Here is a 15,293-nt window from a genome sequence, read left to right on the forward strand (position 1 = left end):
TGAGTCTTGGGCAGCCCCGCCTGAGGAAGGGAAACTGTTCCAATATGTGGATGACATCCTGATTGCCACCAAGACAAAGGACACTTGTATGACCTGGACGGTGAGTCTGTTAAATTTTTTGGGGCTCCAGGGATACCGGGTATCCAAGAAAAAGGCCCAAGTAATGCAGCGCAAAGTGATTTATCTGGGCTATGAAATTAGTGCTGGACAAAGGACTTTGGGACAGGCCCGAAAAGAAACAATATGCCAAACCCCGAGACCACAAACAGTGAAAGAGTTACGAACTTTCCTGGGGATGACTGGGTGGTGCCGACTATGGATCTATAATTATGGACTGCTTGTTAAACCCCTGTACGCACTAACAACCACTGAGCAGAAACCCCTTAAATGGAACAAAGAGACCATACAGGCCTTTGAGCTGCTAAAGAAGGCCCTGATGTCGGCCCCAGCCTTAGGACTCCCAGATGTGAATAAACCATTTTTTCCTTTTTTCCCACGAGAAGCAGGGGATTGCCCTAGGATCTGGGCCCGTATCGACGAGCAGTTGCCTACTTTTCCAAACAATTGGATGCAACTGCAAAGGGCTGGCCTGGATGCTTGCAAGCGGTTGCAGCTGTAGTACTAAACATCCAAGAAGCCCGAAAATTCACCCTGGGCCAGAAAATGACTGTGTTAGTGTCCCATATAATATCTGCAGTACTGGAAGCGAAAGGTGGACACTGGCTTTCCCCACAAAGATTCTTGAAATATCAGGCTATAATGGTAGAACAAGATGATGTGGAGATTGTAGTCACTAACATTGTCCATCCAGCCTCTTTCCTCAGTGGAAACACAGGAGAACCAGTGCATCATGACTGTCTGGAGACCACCGAGGCAACATATTCAAGCCGCTCGGACCTGAGAGACAGTCCTATGGAAAACACGGAAAACTGGTTCACGGATGGAAGCAGCTATGTCCTAAGCGGTAAAAGACATGCCGGATATGCCATTACCACCAGCCAGGAAGTAACAGAGTCAGGGCCTTTGCCCATGAATACCTCTGCACAGAAGGCAGAAATAATTGCTCTGACCCACGCCTTGGAATTGGCCCAAGGCAAAGCTGTAAATATCTGTACAGACTCAAAATATGCCTTTAGAGTCGTACATGTGCATGGAGCAATCTGGAAGGAGAGGGGATTATTGAACTCACAAGGCAAAAACATCAAGCATGCAGAGGAGATCCTGAAGCTGTTGGAGGCAGTCCAACTCCCTGAGAAAATGGCAATCATGCACATTAAGGCGCACCAGAAAGTGAACTCGGAGTTGGAAAGAGGAAATGAGCTGGCGGACAGAGAGGCAAAACAGGTAGCCAAAACAAAGGTAAAAACAGAAGGGGCTTTGGTCCCTGACGGACGAATCTCCCTAGAAGGTAAGCCAGAATATACCAAGGAGGATCAGAAGCTTATCACAGCTCTAGAAGGGTCATATAATAAAGAGGGGTGGGCTCTCACCCCACAAGGGAAACTAATCATTCCCTCCTATCTAACATGGTCTCTGATAAGGGAAGAACATAGGAAGAGGCATTGGGGGGCAGAGACCCTATATAAACACCTAATTAGAAAGATTGTAGCTAGAAATTTATACGCCCCTGTGAGACAAGTGACTCAGCAGTGCGATCTTTGCCTCCAGACTAATCCCAAGAATACCCCCAAACCAGAAATGGGCCAAACTGGGAAAGGCAACGGGCCTGGGCAACAATGGCAGCTTAATTTTTCAAAACTCCCAAGAAAAGGGGGGTATCGATACTTATTGGTATTAACTGATACCTTTTCAGGTTGGCCAGGGGCATTTCCTACCAGGACAGCCAAGGCTCAGGAGGTAACCAGAACATTAATACAAGAAATAATACCACACTTTGGGGTTCCAGCAACCATATCTTCTGATAGAGGACCACATTTCATCTCAAACATAGTACAACAAATTAGCCGCCATTTGGGTATAGATTGGCAGCTTCATACCCCATATCGCCCTCAGTCGAGTGGCCAAGTAGAAAAAATGAACCACTTAATCAAACAGCAAATTGTGAAATTGGGACAGGAAACTAACTTGGCCTGGCCTCAGTCTCTTCCTTTGGCTCTCTTGCACATACGAACCAGGCCAAGAGTGAAAGAGGGGCTGAGCCCTTTTAAAATTTTGTATGGACGACCCTATGGAATACAGAAAGGGATGTCCACACAAGCGGGGGATGAAATCATGACCTCCTACATGGTGGCATTAGGCAAACAACTCAGCAAAATTGAGAAACACGTGGTTGGGACTCAAAGTAGAGGTTTGGATAGGCCTGTACATAACATACAACCTGGAGACTACGTATATCTTAAGTCTCTTGCAGAAAAAAACCCTGGAGCCACAGTGGGAGGGACTGTTTCAAGTGTTCCTTACTTCTTTTACTGCAATCAAGATTAAAAAAACAGAACGCCTGGATCCATCACTCCAGGGTGAAGAAATCTTGCAAAACCCCATGGAGGGTAAAACAGGTGCAACCTGGAAAATTATGTTTTTCACGTTCTTAACTCTAGGATATAGATGGGATGACAACTTGTTCATACAGTTTACCCATAACCTAACAAATACATTAAATCTGTCTAATTGCTGGGTGTGCACTGCTCTCCCCAGAAGTGATGGAGGTAAGATGAAGTTCCCTTTCTTTGGGATACCAATCTCTTATGATAATTGGAGCTGGCCATATGATAATTTAGTTACATCCTGCTTGCCTACGGGAGAAAATATAACCTGGAGAGTGGGAGGGTCTTGTGCAGATGGTCAACAAGAAGTTAAGCTCCCTACTGGAGAATCTATATGTTGGGGTTATGAATCCCCATTGCCGAAGAAAAACGTAACAGATTTTAAATATTCTTGCGGATCTCATGTTGCCCACCCTGTAAAATTTGACTTACAAATTCTGAGAAAACCGATTTTTATAGAGCGATTAAATAAAACTGCTTCAAAGGTTAGAAACTTTAATTTTAATCTGGGCACTGTTAATGAAACTAAGTGTACTCGACAAAGCGATAACTCTTCAGGGTGTCCTCTCGCAATTAAAACAGGACTGCAGCTTAATTACACATATGATTGTGTACCCGATGGATTATGGTGGTTATGTGGAGACGGTCAGGCCAGGAAGTCCCTACCTCATTATTGGGATAGAACTTGTACTTTAGGATATGTGATTCCCCAAGAGTCCATATTCAATCACTCTCATCCACCTCCAAGAATAATTAGAACTCACTGGAGAAAAACACGTAGTGTTCCATCGAATCCCCTCGTAGAAAAGCCTTCAAGCTTTCACAGTTTTATAAGATGGCTATTCCCCCACTTGGCGTTAATGAATTAAAACAAGGCTACAGTTAATATCTCGGCCACAATAAAAAAGCTCAAAAACTTGACGATGGATGCCCTTCAGGGACTCCAGACAGAAGTATCATCCTTAAGCAAGGTAACATTACAAAACCGCATGGCCCTGGCCCTTCTGACTGCGAAAGACAGGGGAGTGGGCATACTAATAAATCAAACCTGCTGTTCCTATACCGACCAGGAGAAACGAGTTGAGACAGACTTAGAAGCTATCTGGGAGCAGACTAGAATTCTCCACGAAATGACTAAAGATGATACTTCATGGGAGTTCTCTGAGTTATGGAACAAGTTAACATCTTGGTTGCCAAATTTATCATGGTTAAGGCAATTGTTTGTTATGACAATTACGATTATAATTCTGGCTCTGGTATTGTATGTGACAATTCAGTGCGCTTTATGGTGTTGTCAGAACACGGGTGATTCTTATAGTGAGTGGAAGAAAAATCAATTACCGAGAAAGCTAGAATCCAATAAATACTTTGAAAAGATGTTAGGTAAGGAACAGCTATATTAAAAACAGAGCATTAAATTAGGGGCAATAAAAGAATTTACTGATTTTCTAGAAAAGGGGGGAATGAGACGGGGGAACTGGGAACTGTGAATTTCGTTTCTACTGGCTAGCTTGCGATTGTATAGCACGAAGGGGTTAAACGAACAGAATTTATGGTGTGAGGGCTTACAGAAATCAAGTGAAGCAAGAGGCTCCGTGGACCTTGTCAAGGATGATTCCTGATAACAACCTGAAGTCTCTCTCAAAAGACCGGCTGAAACCAACCTTGCGGTTTGGACAAGAATCAAGGAGTAACTAGTCTGCGCAAGGACAAGAGGTTACTTGCGGTGATGAAGAAGAGCCATCAGCCTTCATCTTTAGGACCCCCCATGACCACCACCAGGAGGCACTGCGCAAGTGCTGGGAGGAGGAGTTATGGAAATAACTCTTTGAGACTAATTTTAATACGAAGCGGGGACAGCTCATGCATATGTATAAGCATATTGAGAAACCCCATGACTATGAAATCACAGTGTTGTATAAATTTAAGGCAAGTTGACGCACCGGGCGCGCACGATTGTGGTGGGGCGACCCCCTGTGCTGCCCAGCGCTGAATAAACATACCTACTTTACAACTTTCCCAGTTGTGGAGTCTGCTTTCCGCACGTCACAAGCCCTGGTCCTTGAGGTGGACTTCACCATAAAAAAATAGCAGCACAGCAATGAAAGACAATGTAAAGTCAACGTCCTCTTGGATTTGCAATACATGTTCCCCTCGTTCAGGCTGCGATCCAGATCTCGAACACACTGACTGATCCTCCTCCCACAGTTACCCAATGCTGCTCTAAGGTTTTAACTTCGTCCAACTTTGCCACAGCAAATGCAGCAGGGATCTAGGGAACCAAAGAGCAGGGCTGTGGGCACTGGCAGGGGAGTTATGTTCACCTAGTATCCTACCAAAAACCTCCTCTCGTAAGGAAATGCTGTGGCGATGGGCAAAGGCAGGCGCGTCCACCTGTATTGCTCGGTGGGTGTCCATCGGCTGCTGGTAAGCTTTATGCTGAAATGGTGATTCCGGAAAGAGAGACTCGCCTTGTTGAATGTGCAGCTCTCTGAGGAAAACTCTGTGGTGTGGCCAAAGAGGATTTTAGGTACTCTTGCGAAATTGTTCCATCCCCAGGCCCTCACACGAGCACACAGCTGCTCTGCGGTGATGCCCAGCTGGGTGAAGGCTAATTGTAAAAACGCAGGATTTCTGCCGAGAGCGCCGCGCAGCCCGACTGCCCTGGCAGCTGCTCTCCTGCTTGCTAAGGCAAGCGTGTTGCCTGGTGAGAGGCAGCTGTCAGTTTTCCACTCCTGCTTCTGGAGTGTTTCCTCTTGGGCCCACCCAAAGACCGGACTACACAGGACTCGTGGCATCAGTGTTCCTGATGTCACTCTGCCTCTGTCCCCTGTAAGGAAGTGGGAAGGGGGGATGAGAACCGAGTCGTTTGGAGAAGAAAAGCTCCTGCGCACCCTGCAGCAGAGCTGGTCGCCTGTGGGGGGGAGCAGCTGGCTCCCAGCTGCCCTCCCGGCGCTTCCCCCTGGGCCGTGGGTGCTGAATCACTGCCGGGGGGGCCTACAGGTTTTCCTCCCAGATGCTGCGGATGCAGACACCGCTTCTGCGCCACAGCCATCCTCCTCTCCCCACCAGCCCCGTCAGGAGCGGCGGCGCGGTCTTCTGCCGACAGAGGAGGAGCGAGAGCTGCGCGGCAGTGCTTCACCTCAGCGCCCGCACTGACGGTCCCTCAGGGCGTCCCCTCCCGTCACGGTGATAACCGCGCTGAGTGGGGAAGCGGTCCCGTGGGGGCAGGCGCAGATTCGCCCCGCGAGTGTACACACACGGTCCGGACCAGGTGCTTGCACAGAAGGCGCTCCGGTGCCGAGGCAGGCGGCAGCGGGGGCCATCGCTCTGCCCCGCCGACCCGCTCCCAGGGCGGGCTCAGCGCGGGAGAGCCGCCCCCGCGGAGGGGCCCCGCCGAGGAGGGCCGGTCCCGCCAGGCCCCCCGGCCCGCGCTGAGGGCGGCGGGGCGAGCCGGGATGGCGCCGGGGGGCGGGCGGTACTTCTGCACGGCGGGCGGCGGGCTGGAGCCCTTCCTGGCGCGGGAGGTGCGGGCGCGGCTCGGCGCCACGGAGGTGAGGGGGGAGCCGGCGCCGGTGTCCACCCGGGGCGGGGCGGGGCGGGGCGGGGCGGCGGGACCGGCGGCCTCGTTCGCTTCGCGCCCCGGAGCCGGGCGGCCGCGGCCTGGGCTGTGCCGCCGCCGGCGTGGGGCCCCACGGGTCTGGTCTTGGTGTGGGCCGGAAGGGACCTCGAAAGGCCGCCTGGTCCAGCCCCTGCTGTCTCCAAATAGGGGATAATAAACTCTCCAACGCTCCGTTGTAGTGTTAGAAAGCAGGCATTGCTTTCTTCGGTGCCGGGTGCACGGGGGATAGCCCCGCCTGTCGTGCATACCCTAACCCAAACGTTCATCCTTTATATACCTTCAGACCTGAATCTTCAGACATTTTCCCAGAAGTCTCCACCTCTCCGCCTATCTACTGCATTTACATAATGCTGGCGTTGCACAACTACACTCCGCGTGCGCGGGGGTCTCGGGTGGTGGCCGGTGGTCGTTTGGGGAGTTAGCCCCCCACTCCTTTGTCCCTGCTATGCTCACAAGCCTTTGAGGACAGACTCCTTAGCGGCACTTGGGTTTGGGGGTTGGTTTTTTTTCAAAAAGGGAGATGTGTGTGAATAGCTGAGAGGTAGTATACAGGGACTAATCTTCTCCTGCTTAGAGTAAATGGTTTTATAGCTAAAAATATCCATTCCGTGTTAGAAAACTTGGTTCCCTGAAAGAGTCTGAATAGGGGAATCTAATTAGCGTAGAACAATTTTAAAAAACCAGAATATAACTTGGCAACACTTGAGTCAGGCCCCACAAACTCAGGCTTCGACTGTCTCATGCTCCAGCACAAAAGAAAACAATTAATAAAATAGTTGGAATGCAGAAGCAGGATAAGAGAAGCCGTAAATTAGGGAATAGTCCTTGGGTATGAACTAGAAAAAGACACAAAGTTTGAGGCAACCTGATAAAGGGAGGCCCAACATGCCAACAAGCCTGGGACCATCTGGGCAGGACGGATAACAAGGTTGCTGAACTTGCAAAACGGGGATAATGAAGAAGAGGTCACCCAACTGTGTACACTGAAGAAGAGGAGAAAGAGGAAGATTTGAGGAGGACGACCCCTGACGACCACCTGAGAAAGAAACTGCGCAGGCGTATCAGGACATTAGCATATATTCATGAGTTCCCGGAATAATAATGAATATGTATTAAATGTATCAGAAACCTAATGAATATGTAAACTCTTTTGTAATATAAATCACGAACAATTTGTTTCTCGTCGAGACGCACGTTCGTGGAAATATCCCTGGTGCGACTCCCAGCGCTGCAATAAAGGATACCTGCTTCATAGTCACGTTGGCTATTGAGTGAATTTCTTTGATTCAGATTGGCGACCCAGATGGGACCCTCTCTGCCCGGCTGCAGGACCCATTGAGATTGGGACTCTCTTGGGTACCCCCGGGGATTTCTCCGGAGAGACTCCTCTCCTCAATCGGATCACTGCGGGGACAGACAAGGACCATCTATTGAAAGGTATTCTTTAAAATATTTTGCTTTTATTTTTATTTGTTTAAGTAACTGTCTGGAGGTATTGGTTGTTTAGGAGTTTAATAGTTACTACTCTGTTTTTGGAACCGGTTGTTTGGTGGCTCCCCGTAGGTCGTTACGTTATAACGCAGGGTTGAGCGTATGCGGGACTGGTAGCGTCTTATTCGCATACATTCGGAACAGTAACTGACTGGAGGTATTGGTTATCTAGGAGTTTAACAGTTACTGTTACACACACACACACACACACACGCACTTGAAAAGTAACTGTCTGGAGGTATTGGTTGTTTAGGAGCTTAACAGTTACAGTTTCAAGAATTTTCTTTTTTTTCTTTCTCAAGTATAACTTGAGGTGTTTGAATTTGTGTGAGTGTGTGAGACGTACAATCACGTACGAAGCGAGTGTGGAGTCCGGATCCGCGGTTCTGTTATCCCGCGAGGGAAACAGCCGGAGAAGGACGAAGCGAATGATTAATGATACCCTTGTGGGTAATTATTTAGATTAATAGTAGCATTGACATGTAAGTTTGGATGTCCTTTATTGCTGTGTTAAAAGACTAACTAAAAATCTGAATGATGCAGCCCCTGAAGTAGAATTGTTGATAAATGTGGGAATCAGAATATTGCTTTTGACACCCCAAAAATATTGTGAATCAATAATCATTTTTGAATGTTTATGGTATAAACAGAAATTGTGAATTCAATCTGGGACAGACATAGAGTGTGCTAAGTGTAAAGTGTGAACCCCTTGAGAAAAAGGAGTGTGCTACCGAAATAGTAAAGATTGTTTGTGGTTGGCGAGATAGTAAAATGGGAAGTAATCAGAGCGGAGAAGTTTTAAAAAACAGCCCAAGAATAAGAATTTGGAATATAATACAATGTTACAATTGATGTTGTTTTGTAGAAGGAAGTTAGAAAAGAACAACAAGAAAATGAAAGAGCGGAGACAGGCAGGGAGAGACAGGGAAAGAGAGGGTAACCTGAGAGCTGCACTGCAGGGAGCGTCAGCAAACTAACTTCAGGGGAGGACGGCAATACTATGGGGGAAGAGGTGGGGCCCCTCCAGCACAAAATACCAGTAATACCTTAGGAGATCATCAGTGTGCATATTGTAAAGAACTGGGACATTGAAAATGGGATTATCAGAAATTTAAGGACCGTTTTAGGGGTCCTGTTCCTATCAGTCCAGAGGTTCTGGAGGAGGCACGATAAGCAGCTCCCTTTCAACCTCAGTTCCCCTGAACTAGGCCCTGAAGGGGACCGGGGGAAACCTCCCCAGCAGAACCCCTGGCTACAGTAGAGCTGGGAAAAAGGAACATAGATTTTCTTGCAAATACCGGGGCAACTTATTCTGTTAAATACTTCTCAAAGAAAATTGAGCGATGATACAGTAAACATTGTGAGTGCCACAGGGAAAGCGGAACAGCGTGCCTTTTCCATCCTTTAAATTTTAAGCTCGGAAAACAATGGATAACTCACCAATTTTTATATATGCCTGAATGTCCTATACCACTCTTGGGACGGCACCTATTGAGTAAATTGGAAATGCAGATCACCTTTAAAGATGGGAAAGTTCAATTATTAATCCCTGAATCTAAAGCCATTGAGGCAAGAGTTTTTATGTTGCAGGAGCAACCTAAGACTAACAAAGGAATTCCCGAGGAGGTGAAGAATACAGTGACATTTTTGACACGGGCTAATGAGGTCCCGGGTGGATCCAGAAGAGCGAAACCCATAAGAATTATCCTTAAACCTGGAACAAATCCGGTAAGACAAAATAATACCCATTAAAAATAGAGGCCAAAAAGGAATTTAAAAGGTTAATATTCAACTTTATAGAATACGGGTTGCTCATATAATGTGAATCAGAGTATAATACCCCAATTTTACCGGTGAAGAAACCGGATGGGAAGAATTATCGGCTAGTACAGGACCAAATTTGGTTTACCGTACTGGACCTGAAGGATGCATTTTTCTGTCTGCCCTTGGCAGCAGAGAGTCAGAAGCTGTCAGAAAATCCTGAAACAGGCAGAAAAACACAATTAACTTGGACGGTGTTACCTCTAGGACTTAAGAATAGCCCTACTATCTTTGGGAGCCAGTTGGTCCGAGAACTCGAAACATGGACTCCTCCATCTCAGACAGGGACTTTATTATAATATGTGGATGATTTACTAGTGGCTACAACTACTAAGGAGGACTGCGCCCAATGGACAGTGAGCTTGTTAAATTTTCGAGGATTGAGTGGATACAAAGTTTCCCAGCAAAAGGCCCAAGTGATTCAGCAACAAGTCACTTACCTCAGATTTGAGATCTCAGGAGGACAAAGAGAAGGTCGAAAAGAAGCTATTTGCCGCACGCCATTGCCGGGAACAGCAAAAGAATTTAGGACCTTTTTAGGTATGACAGGATGGTGCAAATTATGGATATATATAATTATGGACTCTTAATAAAACCATTGTATCAATTACTAAAAGATAATCAGTTAAAGTTGACCTGGACAGGAGAAGCAAAAAGAGCCTTTGAACAACTGAAAACAGAACTGATGAGAGCACCGGCTTTAGGTCTTCCTGACGTGCCTAAACCCTTCTGGCTATTTTCTCATGAGAGGCAAGGAACAGCCTTCGGGGTGCTGGCTCAGCAACTAGGCCCTTATAAAAGAGCAGTAGCTTACTTTTCTAAGCAATTGGATGAAATAAGCAAAGGGTGGCCTGGATGTCTACAAGCAGTAGCTGCAGTTATCCTGAATGTACAGGAAGCACGCAAATTTACAATGGGCCAGAACATTACAGTAATGGTGTCTCATACGGTTTCAGCCGTGTTAGAACAAAAAGGAGGACACTGGCTTTCCCCCTCTAGATTTCTGAAATACCAAGCAATACTAGTGGAACAAGATGATATAACTATAGTCATCACTAACATTGTGAACCCAGCTTCTTTTCTTAGTGGGGAAATCTCGGAGCCGGTGGTCCATGACTGTTTAAAAACGATAGAAGCGGTATATTCCAGCCGTCCCGATCTAAAAGAGGAGCCGCTCCACGATGCCGAGGACTCCTGGTATACAGACAGAAGCAGCTTTGTGAAACACGGAGAATGCCAAGCGGGATATGCTGTGACCACTACCCAAAAGGTAACAGAAGCAAAATCATTACCTCCAGGGACATCAGCACAAAAGGCTGAAATCATTGCCCTAACCCGAGCGTTAGAGCTGGCAAGAGGGAAGAAGATTAATATCTGAACAGACTCAAAGTATGCCTTTGGAGTTGTACATGCCCATGGTGCTATCTGGAAGGGGACTTGTCACTGCTCAAGGAAAATATATTAAACATGCAAAAGAAATTCTAAAGTTATTAGAAGCCGTAAATCTTCCAGAAAAAGTAGCTATTATGCATTCTAAAGGGCACCAAAAAGGTAACACCGACCAAGAGATTGGCAATAAATTGGCAGACTCAGAGGCTAGAAAGGCAGCAGAAAAAGGTAAAATGATGGCAGCCTTAATTCCAGACAGTAAACTTCAAATTCCAAATTCTGATTTAGAGCCAGATAAGTATTCCAAAGAAGATAAAAAAATTAATCAATGATTTAGAAGGTAACAAAGGAAAAGATGGATGGTTTTATGTTCCAGATGGACGAATAATAGTACCCTCTAATTTGTTATGGAAATTAGTTTTAGATGAACATAAGAAAACACATTGGGGTACAGATGCTTTATATAAACAATTAAACCAGAAGCTAGTAAGTTGAAATTTGTACACTACTGTGAAACAAGTAACCCAAAGGTGCAAAATTTGTTTAAAGAATAACCCGAATACCTCAAACAAGATTCAGATGGGTGTAATAGGAAAAGGTAATAGTCACAGACAGTTAAATATAATCGAACAAACTGTTCTAGCAACACGAGTTAGAGGATTAGATCAACCCATACATCCTTTTAAACCCGGAGACTGGGTTTATGTTAAGAATTTCACAGGTAAACCATTGGAAGAGAAGTGGAATGGACCATTTCAAGTGCTGTTAACAACCCTCACTGCGATCAAGATCAAAGAGCAGCCCGCGTGGATTCATTATTCAAGGATCAAGAAGGTCCCTGCATCATGGACTGTGGAACCACAATCACCCCTTAAGATAAAAATAAAAAGGACATTATGATCAATTGGACACTACTCGTGACAATAATAGTCCTGAGCCATGTCAGTCAGGTAGAAGGATGGAATCAAAATCTACACTTCTCTCTAGTCCAAAACATCACTCAGATGCCTAAATATTCCGGCCATGGAATATCCTTAATAGGAGTTCCGCTTCCATCTAATGTCTCCTGGACAAATCCGGTTTATTGGGCAAACACCACCCTTAGAAAAGATTCCCAGTCCAAATGGAACCAGGAATGGAAGGCAGACTTGATAGCGAATTATACCTCGAGTAATAGTTGTTTGGTAAGTTCAGGAAAGGGCACCTTTGTAGGAGAATATTCAAAATATAACAAGTCCATTTTTTAAATATGACATTGATTGATCCTGTTTTTCAAAGGTTGAACTATACTGGACTCCCGGTCCCATTAGGAACGGGATGGTATTGGCTATGTGGTACACTGGCTATGAAGATATTGCCCCTAGGATGGAAAGGAGCTTGTACTCTTGGAGCTTTAGTTCCTAACATTACTATCGTTGACAAACTATACCCACAGGATGAAAGAATAACAACTTCCCTCAAAAGGATAAAGAAAACTCATAATGCTATAGCGGATAGGTTTACTAAGTTCCATAGTTTTGTGAGGTGGTTTCTCCCATGGCTAGGGGTAAGTGAACTAGAAAAACTATAGTGAACATTTCAGCGGTAACAGAAAACATTGAGAACAAAACCATTGATGCAATACAGGCCTTGCAAATTGAAATAACTAGTCTGTCAAAAGAAGTGATTCAAAACCGAATGGCCCTTGATTTATTGTACATAGACCAAAGCGGTAGAATCTCCACAGATTTAGACGAAATCCGTAGACAAAGCGAAATATTGCATAAAATAACTAAAGACGATACCTCATGGGGTTTTGAAGAAATTTGGCACAAGTTAACTTCCTGGCTACCTAATTCGACCTGGCTCCGGCAGCTATTTGGTTTTGTCCTGCTTATAGGACTGATGATAATCCTGACTTGTATATTAATACAATGTGCATTTTGGTGTAGCAGGCGAACTTCAGGAGAATATGAGAACTGGAAACAAAATAAGACAAGACATGCAGTAGAGTCAGGGAAATACTTTAAGAGAACATCGTAAAAAGAGAATATATTGTAGGCCTTCTTGCGAAAGAATTCGCAACTTTAATGAAAAGGGGGGAATGAATAGGGGAATCTAATTAGCGTAGAACAATTTTAAAAAACCAGAATATAACTTGGCAACACTTGAGTCAGGCCCCACAAACTCAGGCTTCGCCTGTCTCATGCTCCAGTACAAAAGAAAACAATTAATAAAATAGTTGGAATGCAGAAACAGGATAAGAGAAGCCGTAAATTAGGGAATAGTCCTTGGGTATGAACTAGAAAAAGACACAAAGTTTGAGGCATCCTGATAAAGGGAGGCCCAACATGCCAACAAGCCTGGGACCATCTGGGCAGGACGGATAACAAGGTTGCTGAGCTTGCAAAATGGAGATAATGAAGAAGAGGTCGCCCAACTGTGTACACTGAAGAAGAGGAGAAAGAGGAAGATTTGAGGAGGACGACCCCTGACGACCACCTGAGAAAGAAACTGCGCAGGCGTATCAGGACATTAGCATATATTCATGAGTTCCCAGAATAATAATGAATATGTATTAAATGTATCAGAAACCTAATGAATATGTAAACTCTTTTGTAATATAAATCACGAACAATTTGTTTCTCGTGGAGACGCACGTTCGTGGAAATATCCCGGTGCGACTCCCAGCGCTGCATTAAAGGATTGCAATAAAGCAGGTGCTTCATAGTCACGTTGGCTATTGAGTGAATTTCTTTGATTCAGCTCCATTCCCTGGCTGTTACTGGAGTTCATCACTGCGCGGCCCTCAGAGCGCATCTCTGTGTGGGCTTTTTGGCTCTTTTAAATCAGTTTCCGTAAAAGGTCCCTTAGGTTGGGTGCATGTGCACAGGCTAACAGGGTCTATGTACATGTGTATACATACATAGGCAGGTTGTCGTGGGACGCGCAAGCATAGCAAGGCAGTTGCAATAGCCTTAAAATAATCCAATAATCACGCACAGTGCTCAAGTGCTTCTCGGCTGTTAAGCCATCTATCCGAGTACTGACTTTCTACGGATCACAGCTTTATTTCCCAAGCTCTGGCATATATAAGGACAACTGCTCTCGTTTTGCTAAGGCCAGTAGTAGGTAGATGTACTAGGAAAGTCTCATCATCTGGAAAGCATCCTAACTTTAGGGTGGGTTTTTCCCAGTCTGTCACTCCAATGGCAAATGCCCCAAGCCAGAGCCAGGTCTCACACTGCAGAGCCACAATAGTGTACGATGACTTTATCCGAGGGGATGGAAATAACTTTCCAACACCCTTTACACAGCTGGTCAGGGGGGAGCATCTCTCACCTGAGAATTTCCGGGCACCGTCCCAGGCACAGACACCCCCGTCGGCGGCTCCAGACTTACCACAAACCCCATTTTTGCTGTCTTTTCCATGAGGGGGGGATGCAGCTGCAGCTACCATCATCCCCACCAGGGCAGAGGAACCTTCAGGCGCACAACCTCTCTTAACCTTCGCAGAGCTGGTGGTGATGTGCATGTCTTGCACCCCTGAGCACCCTGGGCTGGGAAAAGGCCTCGTCGGAGCACGTCTTCACGGCCTTAAAGAGGATGAGACTTCCAGCAACCATCCTTACCATTCGGCAACTCTTAGCAACCCGTCTGAGGATTAGACGGGTTCGGATTTAGCTTCATTTCTCTTAAAACCTTTAACCCACAGCTACATCTCCAGTTCCAACCCTTAACAGCATAAGCAGTGTATATCCCAGAAACACTAATGCTGCTTCTTTTCCTTTTCACATCGGCTTCTTCTAGCAAGATTGGTTTTGTACACCACAAGCAAACAAGGAAAAAAACCCCACACTGCTCACGTGCACTGACAAACATCAGGAAAAGAAGCGGCAAAGAAACGGTGAAGTCTGCTTTAGTGTTTCGGGCTTTTCTTCAGGTAACACCCTGAGAAATGACCCCTTTCAAGGGCAATGTCTCCCAGGGGGAAACGTACTCGATTCACAGTGACAAGCCCATAGCTGACTGCGGGTTTGGTTCCAGCCCCTGGCCTTTGGCTTCCTACTCGTTTGATTTACTATTACTATACGTGAGACTCTCGCCTCGGACCCCTCTGCAGCAAACCCCCAAATCAGTTCTTTGCATAGCTCCACTTTGAACATCCTAAGATGTCAGAGATGAGGAAACAGGGGATGTAAAGGAAAACAGAAAAGGAAACCATCTGTTGATTCTTGAGGAAACATTGCTCAGAAAACCCTTCAAATCCCAGGATTCTCATCAGAAAGGCATTCATAACCTGGAGGAATTCCAAAAAAGGTCAACAATAATGATAGCAGCATTACAGGGCACTGTTTATGAAGGGAATGCATTTTGTGTATTCTAAGACAGAAGGAAATACTGGCAGCACTGTTTATCACGGGGAGGAGGAACACAGCTGGAAACCTGTAAAGAAAACCACGTAGCAGGAACACCACAGGATTCTG

Source organism: Balearica regulorum, unplaced genomic scaffold, assembly GCF_011004875.1.
Source record: "Balearica regulorum gibbericeps isolate bBalReg1 unplaced genomic scaffold, bBalReg1.pri scaffold_34_arrow_ctg1, whole genome shotgun sequence".
In the NCBI taxonomy this organism is placed as follows: domain Eukaryota; kingdom Metazoa; phylum Chordata; class Aves; order Gruiformes; family Gruidae; genus Balearica; species Balearica regulorum.